Source organism: Carcharodon carcharias, chromosome 31, assembly GCF_017639515.1.
Source record: "Carcharodon carcharias isolate sCarCar2 chromosome 31, sCarCar2.pri, whole genome shotgun sequence".
Classification (NCBI taxonomy): domain Eukaryota; kingdom Metazoa; phylum Chordata; class Chondrichthyes; order Lamniformes; family Lamnidae; genus Carcharodon; species Carcharodon carcharias.
This window is the reverse complement of record NC_054497.1, coordinates 15,758,889-15,781,078: the sequence shown is the minus strand read 5'-3', so window position 1 is coordinate 15,781,078 and position 22,190 is coordinate 15,758,889. Positions and strand designations below refer to the sequence as shown.

Here is a 22,190-nt window from a genome sequence, read left to right as displayed (position 1 = left end):
CTGGTGGCGGGCTTGAGCTGGGCTGCCGTTTCCGTGGTGGCCGCTGCAGGCGGGCTTGGGCCAGGCTACAGTTCCCTGACTGTCCACTCGGTGGCGATGCTCAGCAGCTCTGCGGTTCTCGAGATAGCCGCTGCAGGCGCGTTTGAGCTGGGCTGCAGTTCCAGGGATGGCCGCTGGAGGCGGGCTTGGGCCGGGCTGCAGTTCCAGGGATGGCCGCTGGAGGCGGGCTTGGGCCGGGCTGCAGTTCCAGGGATGGCCTCGGGTGGTGGGCCTGAACCGGGCTGCATTTTCCGGGGTGACCGCTGGAGGCAGGGCTGAGTCGGGGCTGCAATTCCCGGGGTAGCCGCGGGTGGCGGGCTTGAGCCAGGCGTCATTTCCCATAATGGCCGCTGATTGCGGGCTTGAGTCGGACCGCAGTTCTAGGTGTGGCCGCGGGTGGCGGGACAGAGCCAGGCTGCAGTTCCCGGGGTGGCCACTTGTGGCGGACCTGAGCCGGGCTGCAGTTCCCGGGGTGGCCGCGGGTGGCGGGACAGAGCCTGGCTGCAGTTCCCGGAATGGCCGCTGGTGGCGGACCTGAGCCTGGCTGCAGTTCCTGGAGTGGCCGCGGGTGTCGCGCTTTCCCACTCTCCGCGGACTCGCCGCCATTTTGTGACCGTGTCTCCGCCGTGGCCCCGGATCCGGCTTCTTTCGCTCGGTAAGTCCCGCCACCACCTTCCAGGGCCTCGCCTCTCCACAGCCCCAATATTCTCTGCACCCTGATTGTCCCATTGTACCCGGGCCAGGCTCATTGGCCGCTTGGTTGTAGCTCTGGGCGGCTCATTTTGGGTTCCCGGGATGAGGGAGTGGGAGAGCCCGAGGCTTTGTGGCCTGGGCCCGAGCCTTGGCCAATTTGGGGAAGAGGGGGAGTGAGGAGGAGAAAGGCCAAGCCCTGGGCCTGGGATTGACCACAATTCTGCACCCTGAGTGTGGGCACCAAGATTCACCCCGTATGCCAACACGCTGTCGCCTTGGCAACGGTGCCTCTGAATCTGGGGGCTATTGTTACCGTGGGCAACAGCGATGGGGGTCTTACCGCCACCGTCTCGCCACCGCCTCTGTTGCGATACGGTAACGACAAGGAATCCGTGCGGGATAAACACAGGGACAAAAGGAGGGGTTCGGCCCTTAAAGGAAATTAGTCAATCTTGGCCATTTCTTAACGTCCTGGGTCCTTTGGAATCCAGCTTCAGCATCGGGTAACTTAGGCACTTAGTTTTACTTTATCCCGGTGAGGGACAGACGCTCAGTCTGAGGGATAGGAACTGGAGAAAGTAGAGAGTGCACGGGCTCTGCACTGGGAGTCTGAAGGTCTTTGTGCAGTTTCTGCATGTGTGCTGATTGTTTGAGTGAAGCCGGGAACAATAAGAAAGAAAAGAGAAATCCTGGCAGCCTGTGCATTCATATCGCATCTTGTTGCCTGGAGAGATCTCAAAATATTTCATGTAAAATTAGTCACTTTCTATAATGCAGCTGCTGCTAGGGAAACCAAAGCTGACAAAATCCATTCTGTGCATTGGCAAGTCACCAATGAGCTAGCACTACATTCGCAATAATTCACCATTTTCAGCGAGTGATTCGTAAGCATGCCCTTTCTTGCCAAGTGTAATGAACAGCATGGAACAGTAATACGCATTCTGATTGTTTACCGTGTGGTTTGGAATCAGAATTTTTCTCCCTCAATATGATTTGGTTCAGTAAAATTGAAATGTCCACTTATGAAAGTTTGCTAAAGGCTCCTACCGCACAGGACAGGCACCCATCAGCGACAGTGAACTGTGTTGCTCAGTACTGCTTATTCTTCATTCCTACTCTTTGTTTTACAGTATACAGAAGGCGTCCTGCCCCTGTAACACTCACTGGGTAGAGGCTCATGACGTTTAAAGATGAACCTCTGCTTCTGTGCAACAACTTTTGCCAACATCTTAGCATCAAGGCTTTTCTTGTGAAGTAAAATCGGTGTTTTGCTCAGGGTTTTGTAATAATACTTCGGCATACAGCGGTTAGCTCTGCGGCATTATCCTATCTGTAAGGAGCAAAGGTTTGGATTTGATTGATTAGGATCACAGCCTGGGGAGGTGGGGGGAGTCTGAGACTCTCCACAGAAACTGACACCAGTTTGATTTCATACCAATAAACGTACAAATGGTGACTTGCATGGGCGAGTAATGAGAAAGAGTATTCAGAATCGACTCATGGTTCCTTCAGATATCTTGCTGATGGGGAGTGGGGGGTGGAATGAAACACAGTGCTAACCTGTGGCATCATGTTTAGTGTCCAGCATCCTATTTGACATTGTGAACCTCTTAGCACCAATCTGTCATTGTTTTATTGGATGTGCTTCAGATGTCTCATTTGTCGAAGAATTCTCCAGAGTAAGACCCAAAGTGCCTGTCCTTCAGTGTTTCTGCTTTGAGAAAAATACATGCCTGTTTTCAGGGGAAGAAAGGGGTGAAGATGCAGGGTTATTGGGAACTGAAATGAACAACAGTCTAGTGAATGGACCTGTGATTACTTGTGGAATATAGCAACCAGAGCAGTGATTTTCAATGGTTTCCTCACATACCATAAAAGATTCCATAGTACTATTCAAAGATCAAAAACTTACAAATGAACTGTTAATTTATTTCAACACTGTTTATGGGATTTTGCTCTGCACAAATTGACTGCTGCTTTTTGTACGTTACAATAGTGAGTGCCCTTCAAAGCAATAGCATTTCATTGGCAGCAGGCGGACTTCCTGAAGCACTATGCAAACAAATTCATTCTTTCTATTTGACATGGTAGCTGAGTTTAATTGGTAATATCCCATAAAGTGAGTTGTGTTTATCTCGAGGTAGTCGGTAAAGTGACTGTTTTCTGGAGTAGTGAAAAGGACTAGTAAACTTTGTTTACTAGAAACATTAAGAAAACTTGAGGTGTGTTTACTGGTGGTATCCAAGAAAGATGTCGAGAACAACACTAGGAACTCTTCATTGCATTCATCGACCTGACCAAAGCATTTGACTCAGTAAATTGCAAGGCTCTGTGGATTGTGCCCCCAAAATTTAGTTGTCCAAGAAACTTCATCACAATTCTGCAATTGCTTCATGACGATGTGACTGAAACTGTCTTGAGTGGGAAATCTGAAACAGACGCCTCTAGAATACAGACTGGGGTCAAGCAAGGCTGTGTGATAGCCTCCATCCTGTTTACAATTACTGAACAGTGACCATTCACCTTGTCAAAGATCAACTACCCTCTTCTGTCAGTAGTAAATACCGTCTAGATGGAAAACTCTCATCTTGGTTGTCTTCATGCCAAAACTAAACTGACCATCATAGGCATACATGACCCACAATTTGCGGATGATTGCAATGTTGTTGCCCTCTCCTGGTGGATGTGCAAGCCACTCTTGATCTTTTCAATTCTGCATACAAGAAACTCGGCCTGTCCTTGAATGTTGCTAAAACAAAACTATCAACCCACACCTGGTCAGCCAAATATTCCACCTCCCCCATATATGTTGAAGGAGAGATTCTGGAATATGTTGAGCACTTCCCATACTTTGGCAGCTATCTCTTTCAAAAGGCCAAGATTGGCCAAGACACATAAGAGTTCTAGAGAAATTCCACCCCCAGTGCCTCTGCCGCATTCTCTGGACTCAATAGGAGGACTGTTGAACAAATGTTAGTGCCCTTCTTGAAGCCACCCCTATGAGCATTCAGGCAAAACTCCAACCAAATCAGATGCGATGGACTGGACGCTGTCCGGATGGTCAAAAACTGTCTCCCCCTCCAGATCCTGTTCTCTCAGCCCTCCAATGACCAACACTCTAGGGGAGGACAAAGAAAACACATCAAAGACTATCTGAAACTCTCCTTGAAGAATTGCAGCATTGACCTTAATGATTGGGAGGAGCTTGCTATCAATCGCTCAAGTGTTAAAACCTGTCTTATCGAGCTGCAACACACTTTGGGTCCCAGCACCATAACAATGAGGCAGAGCAGTGGTGGCGAAGGAAAGAATAGGAAGAAAATCCTGCACTCTGGATCCCACTATCCCATGGGCATGTCCCATGTGCCCCAAGATCTGTGGGTTGGGAATTAGCCTGTTCAGTCGCACGAAGACCGATGGCAGAACCTCAAAACCCTGAGTGGACATCATCCTCAAATCGATGGTAACTTGTGATGGGAGCTGTGATGAATAGTGACATTTGGTGATTGGAGATGTTTTTACTGGGCACATTTATCGAGGGGAATTGACAATTGCCACTCCATCCAACACCTTAAACATTCACTGCCTCCACATTGGCTTTAGTGTGTACCGTCTACAAGATGCACTGCATCAACTTGCCAAGGGTCCTTCAACAGCATCTTCCAAACCTTCAATCTCCACTACCTAGAAGGACAAGGGCAACAGGCACATGGGAACACCACCATCTGCAAGTTTCCCTCCTAGCCACTCTCCATCCTGACTTGGAACTATATTGTCTTTCGTTTCTTCACTGTCACTGGGTTTAAATGCTGGATTTCCCTAACAGCACTGTGGGTGTACCCACACCACATGGACTGCAGTAGTTCAAGAGAGTGGCTCACCACCTCCTCAAGGGCAATTAGTGATGAGCATTAAATGCTGGCCTAGCCACAGTGATGCCAACATTCCAAACATACAAAAAAAAATTAAAGGAAAAGATAGGAGGTGAGAATGAGGAAGATTAAAAGCAGTGATATGAAAAATGAAAGACAAACAGATTAGAAGTGAAGGAGAAAGTGGGAATGGAAAGACTGATGGCTGAGTGAATGAGACAGGAAGACTTGTTTCATATCCAGCATCTTGATCAGCCATGATCTTATTGAATGGCAGAGCAGGCTGGAGGGACTGAATGGCCTACTCCTGCCCCTATTTCACATGTTTGGGTGTAGTTTACTGCTGTGTGACTATGTGAGTCACTGAAGGAGTCTTTGCAACTATCAAGTTTTCCAGGGAGGTTGGGTGCTGTGGGCTATTTTGTCCCTGAATTAATTTGTGCAGAAGTTTCACCAGGATCCAATTGCACATGAGCACCATCACAAAACGAGTACTGTTCGAACAGTGACTGGAAACCGTACATCACACTAGTTACTTAGAAGGGGAGTTCTCAATTCCACTGAAATGTGCTGAGGTATTACTGCTGTGGGAATACTTCATATTGACCCTGAACAAAAGAAAGAAATATCCTGAATTATTTGAAAATCCCCTCACTTCAACCCAAAATAAACCAAGAAGGGACTCTTTTGTCTATGCTGGGAAGATTTTGATGCTGAATTGGAAAGTGAAAGAGTTATGTCTGGAGATATTGGCTCACCCTTCCCTCGGCACATTCCTACACCATCAGCAGAGCAGCTCATTGTTCACTTAAAAATGACTGGTTATTTTACAGCACCAGTGTGCCTTAGACACTGCTCATAATACAGAATAAAGCTACGTACACTTACGATACACAGAGGTGTGCTGTGATGGATTAGGTAGAAGCTTCCACTCCGCCATAATGCCCAAAAATGTTACACCCAAAGATCTCTGTTTACATTCTTTACAATTCTCACCCTTGGCTAAGTTGGTGGCAGTCTCATCTCTGAGTCACAAGATTCCAGGACTTGATCATAAGTTTACTCTGGTGCTCCAGTGTTGCACTGAGGGAATGCTGCACTGTCAGAGGTGCTGTCTGAGATGAAACGTTAAACCGAAGCTCCATCTGCCGGCTTGGGTTAATGCAAATGATCCCATGATACTATTTAGAAGAAGAGCAGGGGAGACCAATATTTATCCCTCAAGCAACATCACAAAAAAACTGTTCATTTGGGCTATATCACATTGTTGTTTGTGGGATCTTGCTATGCACAATTCGGCTGTTGCATTTCCTACATTACAACAGTGACTACACTTCAAAAATATTTAATTGGCTGTAAAGCACTTTGAAGGTGTCTAGTGGTCGTGAAAGGTGCTATAGAAATGCATGTCTGTAGTTCTTTGAAATGCATTATTTTCAGGGATGTCTGTTTATATTCTGTACAAATACATCATACCCAGAGATTACATTCTTTACAAATACACTATATCCCGGGATCCCCGTTTAATTACTTTGCAAACACCCTATACCAAATGTCTCTGATCCCTCAAATTTGTAGGTTGATATTTTTGTTGAAGATACCAAAACTCTCAGAAGAGCCCTTGTAATATTCTTGCTAATGATTGTGTGCGTGTCTCTTGTATGTAGATCGTATGACCAAAACATTCATCACGCTAGCTTCAATTTTATTCAAATTTTAACAATTTCAATTTGAAAGATACTGAAACACTAAAAAAAACGCTGATTTTGATCAAACTAGGAATTGGTAAAACAACCCTCTGCTGCTTGGAAGCCTAACTTTATACCACCCTGACAGGGTAAATGAAGAAATAGAAAGAAACTAACTCTTCACTCCAGCTCAGTGAGGATACAGAGGGGAAGAAGAGTGTGGATTACAGTGTAGATTTGTGAATTGGATTATATTGCCCTGAAATGTGGCAGCCAATATTTCTGCCTTTCTACCAACAACAGTTTGCATTCATGTAGCACAGGCCTGCTTCAGCAAGGCAGATTCAGACAAAACTGGACGGCGAAGCAGAGGAGATCGATATTAGATATTAGGAGAGATGGACAAAAGCTGAATGAAAAAATGGGGTTTATGGGGTGGTGGAGTAAGCGAGGGCTTTGAAAGAGAGTCACAATGTGTGACATAAAGCATCTGAAGGACAGTGACAAAGGATCAGAGAGTTCTGGAGATTACAAAGATGGCAAAGGGGCGAGGCTGTGAAGGGATTTAAATATGAGGATGAGAATTTTAAGGCTTTGGGATCTTGATAGCCATTATCAGTTAGCAGAGACAGAGGTGATGTGTGAGTGGGACTTGGTGTGGAATAAGATAAAAGCAGCAGAGTTTTTGATGAGCTGAAGTTATTGGAAGGTTCAGGATTGGAGGTGGAGAACATCGAAATAATTGAGTGTGGACATGTTAAAAGTGTGGATGAGGTTTCCACTGATTGCTGAGCTGAAGCTGCAACATAGGCTGGCAAAACATTGGAGGTGGACTTTGCTAGACATTCTCTGGTTACAATCAGATTGAGAAGAATGGAATCACCTGAGGGTAGTCCCACTGAATGTTTTCAAGACAGTTTTTTAGAGCTGCACACTCTGGAACCAACCAGAGAGCAGGTTCTATTAGACTTGGTATTGTGTAATATGACAGGATTAATTCATGACCTCAGAGTAAAAGTGCCCCTAGGTAGTGACGACCACAATATGATTGAATTTTACAACCAGCTTGAAAGAGAAAAGTGTGGGTCTAAGACTAGTATTTTAAACTTAAATAAGGGCAACTGTGTGGGCATGAGAGCTGAGCTAGCTGAAGGGAACTGGGATTCCAAGCTAGAGGATAGATCAATAGAGGAGCAGTGGCAGACATTTAAGTGGATATTTCAGAATATTCAGAATAAGTATATTACTTCTGTAAAGAAATATTCAAAGGGGAGGACCCACCATCCATGGTGAACTAAAGAAGTTAAGGAAAACATCAAACCTAAGGAAAAAGTGTATAACTGCGCAAAGGTGAGTGGCCGGTCAGATGATTGGCCAGAATATAAAGAATGGCAGAGAATGACTAAAAGGTTAATCAGGAGAAAGAAATTAGAGTATGAGAGGAAGCTAGCTAGAAATGTAAAAATGGATCGCAAGAGCTTCTTCGGGTATTTAAACAGGAAAAGTAAGTAAAGTGAGTGTTGAGCGCCTAGAGAGTAAGATTGGGGAGTTAATAGATAATAAGGAAATGGATGAAATGAACAAATATTTTGCTTCTGTCTTCACTGTAGAGGATTGAAAAAACATTCCAGTAATATCTAAATCAGGAGGTGGATGGGAGAGGGGAACTTGGTAAAATTACAATCACTGGGAAAGCCTTTCTGAGCAAACTGAAGGAGCTGTGGGCTGACAAGTCTCCAGGTCCTGGTGGACTTCATCCTAGGACCTTAAAAGAGGTGGCTAATGAGATAGTGGATGCGTTGGGGTTAATTTTCCAAAAGTCGCTAGATTCTGGAAAGGTCCCATCAGACTGGAATGTAGCAAATATAACCCCTCTATTCAAGACGGGAGGGAGGCAGAAAACAGGAAACTATAGGCCAGTTAGCCTGGCGCCTGTTGTGGGGATGATGCTGGAATCGATCATTAAGGAGGTTATAACTGGGCACTTAAAAAAACTCAAGGGAAGAGTCAGCATCATTTTGTGAAAGGGAAATCGTGATTAACCAATTTATTGGGGTTCTTTGAAGGATTAACTTGCACCATGGATAAAGGGGAGCCTGTAGAAGTACTGTACTTGGATTTCTAGATGGCATTTGATAAGGTGCCACATCAAAGGTTATTGCAGAAAATATAAGCTCATGGTGTGGGGGGGTAACAAATTAGCATGAATAGAAGATTGGCTACCTGGGAGAAAATGGATTATGCATAAATGGGTCATTTTCTGATTGGCAGGATGTAATGTGCAGAGTCCTGCAGGATACTGTGCTGGGGCCTCAAATTTTTACAATTTATACCAATGACTTAGATGAGTTGAGCGAAGGCATGGTAGCTAAATTTGCAGATGGCACAAAGATAGGTAGGAAAGTATGTTGTGAAGAGGACATGAGGTTGCAGACCTATATAGATAGGTTGAGCGAGTGGGTAAAAATCTGGCAGATGGAGTACAATGTGGGAAAATGTGAAGTTGTTCACTTTGGCAGGAAGAATAGAAAAGCAGAGTATTACTTAAATGGAGAACAACTGCAGAATTCCGAGGTGCAGAGAGATCTAGGTGTTCTTGTGCATGAGTCACAAAAAATTATTATGCAGGTACAACAAGTAATTAAGAAAGCTAATGGAATCCTTCATTATGAGAGGAATTGAATATTAGGCTTCTGTTATACAGGGCATTGGTGAGACCAGATCTCAAATACTGCGTGTAGTTTTGGTCTCCTTATTTAAGGAAGGATCTAAATGCATTGGAGGCAGTTCAGAAGAGGTTTACTAGATTGATACCTGGAACGAGTGGGTTGTCTTATGAGGAAAGATTGGACAGACTGGGCTTGTTATGGGGGCACTGTTATAAAATTAGGGGTCACCCTTTTAGGACAGAGGTAAGAAATTTTTCCTGTCAGGGAGTTGTGCAACTCTGGAACTCTGCCTCAGAAGGCGGTGGAGGCGGGGTCATTGAATATTTTTAAGGCAGAGGTAGATAAGTTTTTAGGCAAGGGAATCAAAGGATATCGGGGGTGGATTGGAATGTGGAATTAGTAATACTAACAGATTAGCCATGACCTTATTGAATGGCCAAGCAAGCTCAATGGGCTGAATGGTCTACTCCTATTTTGTATGTTTGTGTGTTCATAACCTGTATCACCCAGTGTCTCCCTCTAACCCATATCACCCAGTGTCTCTTTCTAACCTGTATCACCCAGTGTCTCTCTCTAACCCATATCACCCAGTGTCTCCCTCTAACCTGTGTCACCCAATGTCTCTCTAACCTGTGTCACCCAGTGTCTCTCTCTCTAACCTGTGTCACCCAGTGTCTCTCTCTCTAACCCGTGTCACCCAGTGTCTCTCTCTCTAACCTATGTCACCCAGTGTCTCTCTCTAACCTGTGTCACCCAGTGTCTCTTTCTAACCCGTGTCACCCAGTGTCTCTCTCTAACCTGTGTCACCCAGTGTCTCTAACCCGTGTCACCCAGTGTCTCTCTCTAACCCGTGTCACCCAGTGTCTCTCTCTAACCCGTGTCACCCAGTGTCTCTCTCTAACCCGTGTCACCCAGTGTCTCTCTCTAACCCGTGTCACCCCGTGTCTCTCTCTAACCCGTGTCACCCAGTGTCTCTCTCTAACCCGTGTCATCCAGTGGCTCTCTCTAACCTATGTCACCCAGTGTCTCTCTAATCCGTGTTATCCAGCATCTCTGTGACCCGTGTCTCTCTAACCCATGTCATCCAGTGTCTCTGTGACCCATCTCACCCAGCATCTCTGTGACTCAGAGCAGACAAGTGATGATTTTTTATTGGCAAGGGTTTCATGTTCACTGTGTCTGGGTAGAATGTGCTCAGTTGCTAATGTTTTACTTTAGCTGGGAAGCTGAACACTGGATGAGCTTCCAAGTAACATTATATGACTTACTCTGCAGATCATTTGGGTAGGAAGCCAAGAATAAGTTCAGTCCTACCGAGAGATCGCTGCATAAATGTGAAACTGTTCCATTTCACTTGTAAATACATGGCAAGTTTCACTACAGTCAGAAATATTTTCCAATTATATTCCTATTTCTTTGAATCAACTCTCTGTGCAGGATAGAGGCATTTATCCAGTTCAGAATGGGGAGCACTTGATTTAATGCTATATAATAGTCCATACTTTAAACTCCAAGCAATGGGAAAGGGGATTCTGTGCAGTGTGGATGAATGAATGGGAAATAGATTGGTCCATTCAAAATCAGCTAAATATTTGTTTCTTTTGAAAATGTTTTGATCAGCACATGATAGAATTTGAGGATATAAGAACACAAAAGTTCTGTGGTAATTCTGAACTTGGACCAACTGGAATTAAAAGCAGTCATGGGAGTGAATGGGAATGTGTGTGGTATACCCGGTTTGACCGAGATACACCTGAATTGACAGAGTTTTGTGATGTACTGGCATTGACAGCATGATTGTGTGGTATACCTGAATTGGGGGGGTGTGGGGGTCGGGTGTGTGTATGGTGTGTGTGCGCGTGCTTAATCAAGACAACATTAGGAATGTGATTGGCAGGAAGAGATTTCATTCTAATCGATTCTTTACTCTACAAAAGCCTCATATTTCAGTGTACAGTGACAGCTGTAGAGTCTGATAATGGAGGGAGATAAGAAAATATATCAGGCGACCCACAGAGACATCTGAAGATGGACACAGGAGCTTACATCAGTGAATGTCCCATACGTTAGAAGTTTGTGAAGCCCTCTGTGTGTTTTTGGGACAGTGAGGATGGGGGATATTTGAAACTTTTAGAAGCAAACAACTCTAAAATCACGAGAAATACAAATGAACTATTTTTCCACACTCCTCTTACATGTTTGACTGTTTGAAGAATGCTTTTAATGTGGTTAGGGGATGAGTTTATTGAGAACTTGAAAGTTGCTTTGTATGTTTGTCAGTTTGTTCTAAACACTGCTCATTGTAACACTGTTGAACTGAAGCAGGAATCTCCAGGGCAAGGGGGACCTCAGTATGGGGAGTGGGATGTGATCGCACAGGCTGTCAATCCAGGTATACCCCACACATGTGCTGTCAATCCAGGTATACCCCACACATGTGCTGTCAATCCAGGTATATGCCACACACAACATGCTGTCAATCCAGGTATACCCCACACGTGCTGCCAATCCAGGTATACCCCACACGTGCTGCCAATCCAGGTATACCATACACACACACCCCCACCCACGCACGCATACAGTCAATCCAGATGTACACACACACACACACACACACACACACACACACACACACTTACTCACTCAGTCAATTCAGCTGTACCACACACACACAACACTGTCAATCCAGGTATACCACGCACACACACACGCAGACACATGCTGTCAAGCCAGATATACCACACGCACACAGACGCTGCCAATCCAGGTATACTACACACACATGCTGTCAAGCCAGGTATACCCCACACACACACACACACAAACGAACCAGACTCCCCTCCCCCATACCCACAACCGCTGTCAATCCAGACACCCCCCCCCCCCCCCCCCACTCCTCCCATACCCACAACCACTGCCATCCAGGTATACCACATACACACACGGCCAAACAGGTATACCAGCCCCACATGCATGCATGCACACACACATACTGTCAATCCAGGTATACCACACGCACACACCCCTCCCCCACATCCAATCCCAGAATACCCCATACACACACACACACACTGTCAATCCATGTACACCACGTACACACATGCTGCCGATCCAAGTATACAAAACGCATACACATATGGGGAGGTTGCTGGTTGTGAGTGGAGGGGGAATGGTCTGTCATGAGGAGGGTTTTGGTTGTGGGGATGGGGGCTGGTTGTGGGGAGGGGGATCTGGTTGTGGAGAGGTGTTTTGGTTGGGATAGGGGTCTGGTTGTGGGAAGGGGTTTTGGTTGTGGGGAGGGCTTCTGGATCTATGGCTGAGAGTCTGGTTATGGGGAGGGGAGGTTTTGTTGTGGGAAGTGCGGGATTGGTTGTTGGAGGGTGTCTGGTTGTGGGGAGAGGGTCTGGTTATGGGGAGAGTGGTATGGTTATGGGTAGGCCCATTTTTCTGTTTTTTTACAGACCACAAGTCTTTGTTGTAAGAAGTTGCAGGCAGGAAGAATACAGGAAGAATATGTTTGTTACAGAAAGGTTCTCTCTAGAGCTGTGCTGGAGCCATGAACTCTCATTACCCTGCTGTGCAATAGAGGAAAAGCCAATCTGTGATCAACTGTGCAGTTTAACCTGACTTCCAGCAAGAGACTGTTTTGTTGATGGAGATCGATAGTTGTAGCATTGTACTCGTGAGATTTTAGCTTTGGAATAGATGTACACTTTTTTACACTGTAATCAGAGCAGAGAATCACCTCGAGCAACAAAGCAGCTGCTTCATCTGTGAGAAAGATTGTATTAGCAAAGCCTGCTACATAAACATTCAGCAGTTTATCATTTGCTTTTTAATTAGAAATTTTTCAGGAGGCTAGAATTACTGTAAAGTTTTAAGGGATATATGTAAGTCAGGTGAGGACAGGAATGAGTTATTCTTGTGTTGTTTCCGTGGTTAAATAGCAGTTAAATATCCAGATAACTTTTTGATAAACAGCGGAGACTGATTAGTTCCTGGGTGATTGGCAGCAGCCATGGAACCGAGTCAGCTTTGGGAGAGCGAGGGAGGAGGAAATGGGGAAGCAGTGATGTACATAAGCTTGCAATGGGCCAGTTTGTAGAGACAATGCTGTGTGTTTAATCAGATTCTAGTGGCTATCATTAAATAATTAAAGGATATTAGAAAAGAAAATGTATAGACAGTGATTAGAACGTGGAGCTGTCTGTTACAAACTGTTGTTGAAACAGAGTCCAGCGTATTTTTTTGAAGAGAATTAATGCAGGTTTTTTTAAGGGGCATTAGACCAGATGGTTCGTTTGGCATATCCTTCATGAACAAATGGCCTTTTCCTGTGTTGTAACATTCATTTATTGTATGATGTGTGTAACTGGATCTCAGCTACAATCTGTGTTTAATTAGATGCTGATGTTAGTGGCAATACCAGTGATCTGTTAGCCGGACTCCACACCAGCCTAATAACTCATACAGCTCCAAGAAAAGCCGCTGACTGCAAAACAGCTAACAGTGCAAAGGCAGCTAGAAATATAGGCTTGTGATAAAGACAACTGATTTGCAGCTGAATAACTCACGCTCCATTTATATTATGTGGGGGCTTTACAGGTGTTCTGGAGGTTGCAAAAAGAAAGTGGCATGTAAATACAGACAGAGCTTTCTGCTTAAACTGCAGACATAATCAATGACCCCCTCGACCTTAATGCAAGAAAGAAAAGCTAGTTACCCATCATATACAGTCCGAGATCTAGAAATTTCAGACAGTCAGCATGAGTGTTGAAGAAATTAGATTTCTCAGTTGCTGGTTTTCCTCCAGATTCACTTCCCCCCTCCCCCACCAACCCCAGAAAATATTTCTGTTGATGCAATTGCAGCACTTTCAGGTCTACTCACACACACACACACACACACACACACACACACACACACTTTAACATTAGAGCAAGCAGAGTTTACTAAAACTGGTTTGCAACAGGGAAATTTCTGCACAATCTTACTCCCAATTACACAGGAACAGTGAGCTCAAACCATCCATCAACTAACTGGGGATTTCACATCCAAACCACAGGCCAGACTACTTGGTTAACAGAGGAATTGAAAGTGCAGGCTTGTAGTTGGGGTGTATATGTGCTGTGATACACATGCCAACATATGTTGTGTTAACTCGCTGCCATACCAATGCACATTTTGGAATAAAGGCAGAGAATCTTGTTTTAATAATTGAACAATTTTTGCTCTACTTCAATCAAGGACAAGAAGTGCAATGACATCGTGAGGAGTAATACTGACTTAAATACCAGGAAATAAAGAGGCAGTGTAAATCATTGCTTTAAACCTGAAACAAAAGCAATTTGTTGTTGGTCGGTTTTATGGAACCTCAGTGCACCCTTGCAGAATTCTGCCTTTACACTGAAAGGATTAAGATATTTTTAAAGTCAGATTATTTGCCTGAACATCCAATACAACATTACAGGACCCAGTTACTTCTATTGGGAATGTAACCCATATGGTGGGTGTCTATATGTCATAGAGAATTGCCATTCAAACCCAGTTTTTATTATATATGAACAAGGAGCAGGAGTAGGCCATTCAGCCACTCAAGCCTGCTGTGCCATTTAATACGATCATGGCTGATCTGATAGTAACCTGAAATCTGCATCCTGCCTATCCCCAATAACCTATGACCCCCTTGCTCACCAAGAATTTATCTACCCCTGCCTTAAAAATATTCAAAGACTTTGCTTCCATCACCTTTTCAGGAAGAGAGTTCCAAAGACTGACAACCCTCTGAGTGAAAAAAAATTTCACCTTGTGTCTGTTTTAAATGGGTCACCCCTAGTTCTAGATTCTTCCATGAGAGGAAACATCCTCTCCACATCCATCCTGTCAAGACCCCTCAGGATCTTATATGTTTCAATCAAGTTGCCTCTTACTCTTCTAAACTCCAAGGGATACAAGCCTAGTCTGTCCAACCTTTCCTCATGAGACAACCCACCTATTCCAGGTATTAGTCTGATAAACCTTCTCTGAACTGCTTCCAACGTGTTTACATCCTTCCTTAAATAAGGAGACCAAAATGTGGCCTCAGTAGTTCACTGTACAACTGAAGTGTAATGTCTCTACTTTTGTATTCAATTTCCCTTGCAATAAATGAAAACGTTCTATTAGCTTTCCTAATTACTTGCTGTACTTGCACACTAGCCTTTTGTGATTCATGCACTAAGACACCCAGATCCCTCTGCCCCTCAGAGCTCTGCAATCTCTCACCATTTCAGGACGTGCAAATTGGCATAGGGACGCGAGAATAAGGGAAGTAAACACGTGGCTAAAGGAGTGGTGCGGGAAAGAGGGGTTTCATTTCGTGGGGCACTGGCATCAGTATTGGAACAGGAGAGATCTGTACCATTGGGATGGTCTCCACCTGAACTGATCTGGGACCAATGTTCTAGCGAAAAGGGTAAATAGAATGGTCAACAGGACTTTAAACTGGGGGGGGGGGGGTGTGTGTGGATTCAACTTCATGGAAAATTATGAAAAAACTGAAAAGAAAGAGCCCAGAAGAGGTTATTAAAGTCTCCAGAACACAAAATAGGACAGAGTGTTTGGAAAGGGCTAGGAATCTAACTTCAAGCACATCAGATAAAGGGACAACAATGAGAAAGGGGACGGGAAATACAGAACTGAAGGTGTTGTATCTGAATGCACGCAGTATACGAAATAAGGTAAATGAGCTTGTGGTGCAGATTGAAATTGGCAGGTATGATGTGGGCATCACGGAGACATGGCTGAAAGGGGATCAGGACTGGGAGCTAAATATCCAAGGATATACATCCTATCGAAAAGATAGGCAGGTTGGCAAAGGGGGTGGGTTTGCTTTGTTAGTAAGAAATTAAATTAAATCGATAGCAAGAAACGGCGTAGGGAGAGATGATGTAGAATCTGTGTGGGTAGAGTTGAGGAATTGCAAAGGTCAAAAAAACCATAATGGGAGTTACGTACAGGCCTCCGAACAGTAGTCAGGATGTGGGGCACAATATACACCAGGAGATAGAAAAGGCATGTAAGAAAGGCAAGGTTACAGTGATCATGGGGGATTTCAATATGCATGTAGACTGGGAAAATCAGGTTGGTAGTGGATCCCAAGAAAAGGAATTTGTGGAATGTCTACAAGATGGCTTTTTGGAGCAACTTGTGGTGGACCCCACTAGGGAACAGACAATTCTAGATTTAGTGATGTGTAATAAGGCAGATTTGATAAGGGAGCATAAGGTGAAGGAAACTTTAGGAGGAAGTGACCATAATATGATAGAATTTACCCTGCAATTTGAGAGGAAAAAGCTGGAATCAGATGTAACGGTATTGGACAGTTAAGTAAAGGCAACTACAGAGGCATGAGGGAGGAGCTGGCCAAAATTGACTTGGAGATGAGCCTAGCAGGAAAGACAGTGGAACAGCAATGGCAGGAGTTTCTGGGAGTAATTTGGGAGACACAGCAAAAATTCATCCCTAGGAAGAAGAAGCATACTAAAGGGAGGACGAGGCAACCATGGCTGACAAGGGAAGTCAGGGACAGCATAAAAGCTAAAGAGAAAGCATACAATGCGGCGAAGAGCAGTAGGAAACCAGGGGATTGGGAAGCCTACAAAGACCAACAGAGGACAACTAAAAAAGAAATAAGGAGGGAGAAATTTAAATATAGGGGTAAACTAGCCAGTAATCTAAAAGAAGATTGCAAAAGTTTTTTTTAGATATATAAAGGGTTAAGAGAGAGGCAAAAGTAGACATTGGGCTGCTGGAAAATGACACTGGAGAAGTAATAGTGGGGAACAAAGAAATGGCAGAGGAACTGAATAGGTACTTTGTGTCAGTCTTCACGGTGGAAGACACGAGTAACATCCCCAAAGTTCAAGAGAGTCGAGGGGCAGAGGTGAGTATGGTGGCCATTACCAAGGAGAAGGTGCTAGGAAAACTGAAAGGTCTGAAGGTAGATAAATCACCTGGACCAGATGGATTACACCCCAGAGTTCTGAAGGAGATAGCTGAAGAGATAGTGGAGGTGTTAGCGGTGATCTTTCAGGAATCACTGGAGTCAGGGAGGGTCCCAGAGGACTGGAAAATCATTAATGTAACCCCCCTGTTTAAGAAGGGAGTGAGGCAAAAGATGGGAAATTGCAGGCCGATTAGCCTGACCTCGGTCGTTGGTAAGATCTTAGAGTCCATTATTAAGGATGAGATTTCAGAATACTTGGAAATGCTTGGTAAAATAGGACAAAGTCAGCATGGTTTCACCAAGGGGAGGTCATGCCTTACAAATCTGTTAGAATTCTTTGAGGAGGTAACGAGTAGGTTAGACAAAGGAGAGCCAATGGATGTTATCTACTTGGACTTCCAGAAGGCCTTTGACAAGGTGCCACATAGGAGGCTGCTCAGTAAAATAAGAGCCCATGGTGTTAGAGGCAAGGTACTAGCATGGATAGAAGATTTGGTGTCTGGCAGGAGGCAGAGAGTTGGGATGAGGGGGTCCTTCTCAGGATGGTGGCCAGTGACTAGTGGAGTTCCGCAGGGATCAGTGTTGGGACCACAACTTTTCACTTTATACATTAATGATCTAGATTAAGTAAGTGAGGGCATCCTGGCTAAGTTTGCAGATGATACAAAGAGGGACGTGTAGTACTGAGGAGGCAGGGAGGCTGCAGAAGGATTTGGACAGGTTAGGAGAATGGGCAAAGGAGTGGCAGATGGAATACAACGTGGGGAAGTGTGGGGTCATGCACTTTGGTAGCAAGAATAGAGCCATAGACTATTTTCTAAATGAGGAGAGAATTCAGAAATCTGGAGTGCAAAGGGATTTGGGAGTCCTAGTCCAGGATTCTCTTAAGGTTAACTTGTAGGTTGAGTCGGTAGTTAGGAATGCAAATGCAATGTTGGCATTTATTTCGAGAGGACTAGAATATAAAAGTAGGGATGTGCTGCTGAGGCTTTATAAGGCTCTGGTCAGACCACATTTAGAATATTGTGAGCAATTTTTGGCCCCGTATCTCAGGAAGGATGTTCTGGCCCTGGAGAGGTTCCAGAGGAGGTTCACGAGAATGATCCCAGGAATGAAAGGTTTAACACATGAGGAACGTTTGAGGACTCTGGGTCTGTACTCAATGGAATTTAGAAGGATGAGGGGGGATCTGATTGAAACTTACAAAATACTGAAAGGCCTGGATAGAGTGGATTTGGGGAAGATGTTTCCATTAGTGGGAGAGACTAGGACCCGAGGACACAGCCTCAGAGTAAAGGGAAGACCTTTTAGAACAGAGATGAGGAGAAACTTCTTTAGCCAGAGAGTGGTGAATCTATGGAATTTATTGCCCCAGAAGGCTGTGGAGGCCAGGTCATTGAGTGTATTTAAGACCGAGGTAGATAGGTTCTTGATTGGTAAGGGGATCAAAGGTTATGGGGAGAAGGCGGGAGAAAGGTTTTGAGAAACTTATCAGCCATGATTGAATGGTGGGGCAGACGCAATGGGCCGAAATGCGTAATTTCTGCTCCTATGTCTTATGATCTTGTAGATAATATACTTCTCTTTTATTCTTCCTGCCAAAATGGACAATTTCACATTTTTCCATGCTTGCTTTTTTAAAATTTGTTCATGAAATATGGGCTTTGCTGGCAAGGCCACCATTTATTGCCCATTCCTAATTGCCCTTGAACTGAATGGTTTGCTTTCATAGGGCAGTTAAGTGTCAACTTCATTATTGTGGAACTGGAGTCACGTGTAGACCAGACCAGGTGAGGACGGCAGATTTCCTTTCCTAAAGGGCTTTTGTGAACTGGATGGGTTTTTAATGACAATTGATGGTAATTTCATTGTGGTTTCATTTTCTTTTAATTGAATTTAAGTTCAATTTTAATTTGAACCCATGTCCCTAGACCCTCTGGATTACTAGTCCAGTGACATTACCACTACACCACTGTCTCCCCATTGATTGAGAAAAAATTATCAGGGCACATTTAAATGTACTTTCCAAGCTTGTCATTTCAAAACAACCTCTCTGGAACCACCTTGGAGGGGCGAAAAAAATCAACAGAAGTAAACAAAACATTAAATTTAAACATGCTGTAGTGAGTTGATAGGTTGGAATGGGCAGGACATCTTTGGGAATGCCAGAAGAGGAGGATAGGATGAAACAGAATGGTGACTGATTTTTTTTGTAAGGCTGGGGGAGCAGTTGTAGTTCGATGTTGAGGTTAACAATCTATACAACAGCTTCTGCAATGTGAATGGTTGTGATGCCACCAGGAATGGATCTCTCAGGGCAGAAGTTCAGTTTGTGAGCAATGGTCTGACTTGGATGACCACAATCACAATTTGAGCTGTTTCTCGTGTTCCATATCCTCCCTGCCCTATCCTCAAATGGCTGCTGGTTGCCCAGATTTTCTGTGGAAGGTTGAAAGCTGGAACATCACTGCTCAGGTCAGTTACAGGTTGGGGTTGGTCATATTTCCAGTCAAATGGGAGGCGTGCCATCGCGAGTGGGGCTGTCATTTGTAGTGTGTGTTCCAGTAGGGCTATGGGATTTCAGGCGATTGTGTGGATTTTATTTGAGGTCCTATGTCAATGGGAGTGATTGTTAGCTGTCAGCCAGTGGTGTTCTTCGAGGAGGATATTTACCCTTGGATATCAAGATGTTCAATGTGTGCCAGTACAGGAAGCCACTTGAACCATGTTGGTCTCTATCCCCCAGAAATAAACCTCATGACTTCCCATAAGTGAATAACTACCATGTTTGTTTGGCGGCTCCTGGGCCAGGTTGAGAAGCAGGACTCTGCTGTTGGGTAGTCCAGAGAGAGTGAAGCAGTGCATAGTGTATTGGCTCTGCTACCCCACATGACCGATATAACAGGCACATAGTTGGTAGAGGCTTGACAAAGAGAATAAGATATTGCTTTTCAATTTGCACTATTAAATACAAATCACAAAATATTTGATAAATGATCTGCCCAATGGGGGAGCCAGCATCACTTCCTCCCTCCAAGATGCAGCAGGTTTCACCTGGGCTATCCCTCGCAAGCTGACTGTAACATTTCACACAAATCTGCTCGGGATCAAAATGTTATTATTCAGAGAAACTCGTGTAACTATTTTATGATAATACACCCAATACACATCATTTAATTTCATGACAATGAGCTTGTGTGAAAAGCAACTCAGTATCGTAATGACATCGTAATCCATTTCCTTACAGCACACTCAGGATCTTGTAGGAAGCTGTTGCAATTTAAATTTCTTTTTGCACAGCTGTATACTCATCATGAATGACTGATTATTTACAGCCTCACTGTAGTGGACCCAGACTGGATTGGGCACTATATTAGGTTTTGTTTCATTGATTGATTTCTGTAGTGCAAAATTCAATTGTGACTGCCCTGTGCCTGTGTCTCTGACTGTTATGCCTTCCACCAGGTTGTCTGCCAAAGACAGCTGTTTTTTTCCCACTAAGTTCAAAAATCATGTAGCCCAGTAGTTTTAGAAGAACTAAGCACAGTAGCTCAGGAGATGACACTGGGGGAGCACAGAAAATTTGAACATGCGCTAGTTTTTAGCGACTGATACAGATATTGTGGGTGATATGTGCAAACACAGACAATTGGCTGGCACCTTTGGTAGGTGGAAATATTTAAGCGGGTTCTTTTCACAATATGTGTCTTTCTAGATTCCATATATAATCTGTGATTAACAAGATTGATTATGGTGTGTGCTTAAGCAGATTTATTGATGATGGTGCATGTCTAACCGGATTCATTGATGATGGCGCATGTCTAACCGGATTCATTGATGTTCGTTAACAGGAAGATATAATAATTTCCACAATGTTACTGAAATTTATTGTAAAATAGAGTAATAGTGGAATGTGTTTATGTGTGTGTGTTGTCATGACTTGGCTGGGGAGAGTGCGCTGCAATATCAAGTCCCACTGCTCCCCGAGCCATGACAAATGTGAAAAGTTTGATCAAACCACCCAATTGTTTAGTTTAGGTTAACAGAATATGAGCACCAGGTTTGTAAACTTAATAAGTAAATAACTGTTCATTGAACAAATTGTCTTTAACCAGTGGCAAAAGTAAGAAATATGAACTGCTAATTTCTAACTTTATAACCTAAACTCTACCCCTTCTTAATTCCCTATACAAACATATACAAGACACACAAAAACATGGATTTTAAGGGTGGGATAAAACAGCTCAATAGGAGCAATTCTGGAGTACAGGATTCGATGGGTTGATTTTGATCGATGTCTTCCAAATTCCTTTCAGTTCTTTGTTAGTGACACATGGTGGTCTTCCCAACACTTCCAGTATTTAGTTCACTGGTTGAGCACTTGCTTTTCAATGTTTTTTACGGTGATTTTCTCCTTTTCCTCTTGACGGGTTTTTCAGAGAGACAGCAGGCTATAGAGATATGGGGGGTATAAAAAGCTAGCCATTATTGTAGAATTACTAGAATATTACACACACAGGAGAAAGAGGTTTTAGGTCTTTTCTCTTTTTAGGCTAGGAGCTTTATTTTCTGTTGCACTGCTCTTACACAAACTCTGGTCACCTGGTTAGGAGCCAATTAAAATGTTCTTGCCAGGCAGTTCCCTGTTAAACTGGACTCTTCCTTGGCACCATCCTGTCTTTCATGGCACATTCTACTCCAGGACAGCAACATTGTATATATCCCTCATTTTGTTCCAGTAGACATGTCTTTCAAACTGCAGTTATTATTTTAATTCACAGTCCAACAGAAATAAAAAGATACGTTATTTACATGCCTCCATCCTTAAAAGAGATGAAACGCCATCTCAAAAATGTGTTTCATCACAAGGTATGTGACACATGGACAACAAAACACGAGACTTACTTCGATTCATCCTTCTTCCCCCAATACAATCTTCAGCATTTCCTACCCCTTTAACTTGTTTCAGCATTTTCTGCCCGTGACAATGCATCCGTGATCACATTATCTTTGCCAGCAATGTGAACAATCTTTACATTGAATGGTTGAAACGATAGACTCCATCTAAACAGTCTCGCATTTTGAGTTTTAAACTTTTCAATGACCGCCAGTGGATTATGGTCAGTGTAGATTAGTGTTTCTTTGTTATCATGTCGGACATAAACTTCAAAGCATTGAAGAGACAATAATAATGCTAGAGTTTCTATGTCTACTGTAGAGTACTTCCTCTGATATTGATTCA

The 22,190-nt window shown here is 43.8% G+C and overlaps 1 protein-coding gene across 4 annotated transcripts in view; it reads left to right on the top strand.

Moving 5' to 3' along the window:
• The first annotated feature begins 606 nt into the window (after positions 1-606).
• cnot3a (CCR4-NOT transcription complex, subunit 3a) overlaps positions 607-22,190 on the top strand; it is an 86,840-nt gene continuing 65,256 nt past the window's right edge. For 3 of the 4 annotated variants that reach the window (XM_041177678.1, XM_041177677.1, XM_041177675.1), the window contains exon 1: positions 607-694. The gene's annotated coding sequence lies outside the window, so the exon portion shown is untranslated. The remainder of the gene's footprint in view (positions 695-22,190) is intronic. The other variant, XM_041177676.1, reaches the window with a different exon arrangement.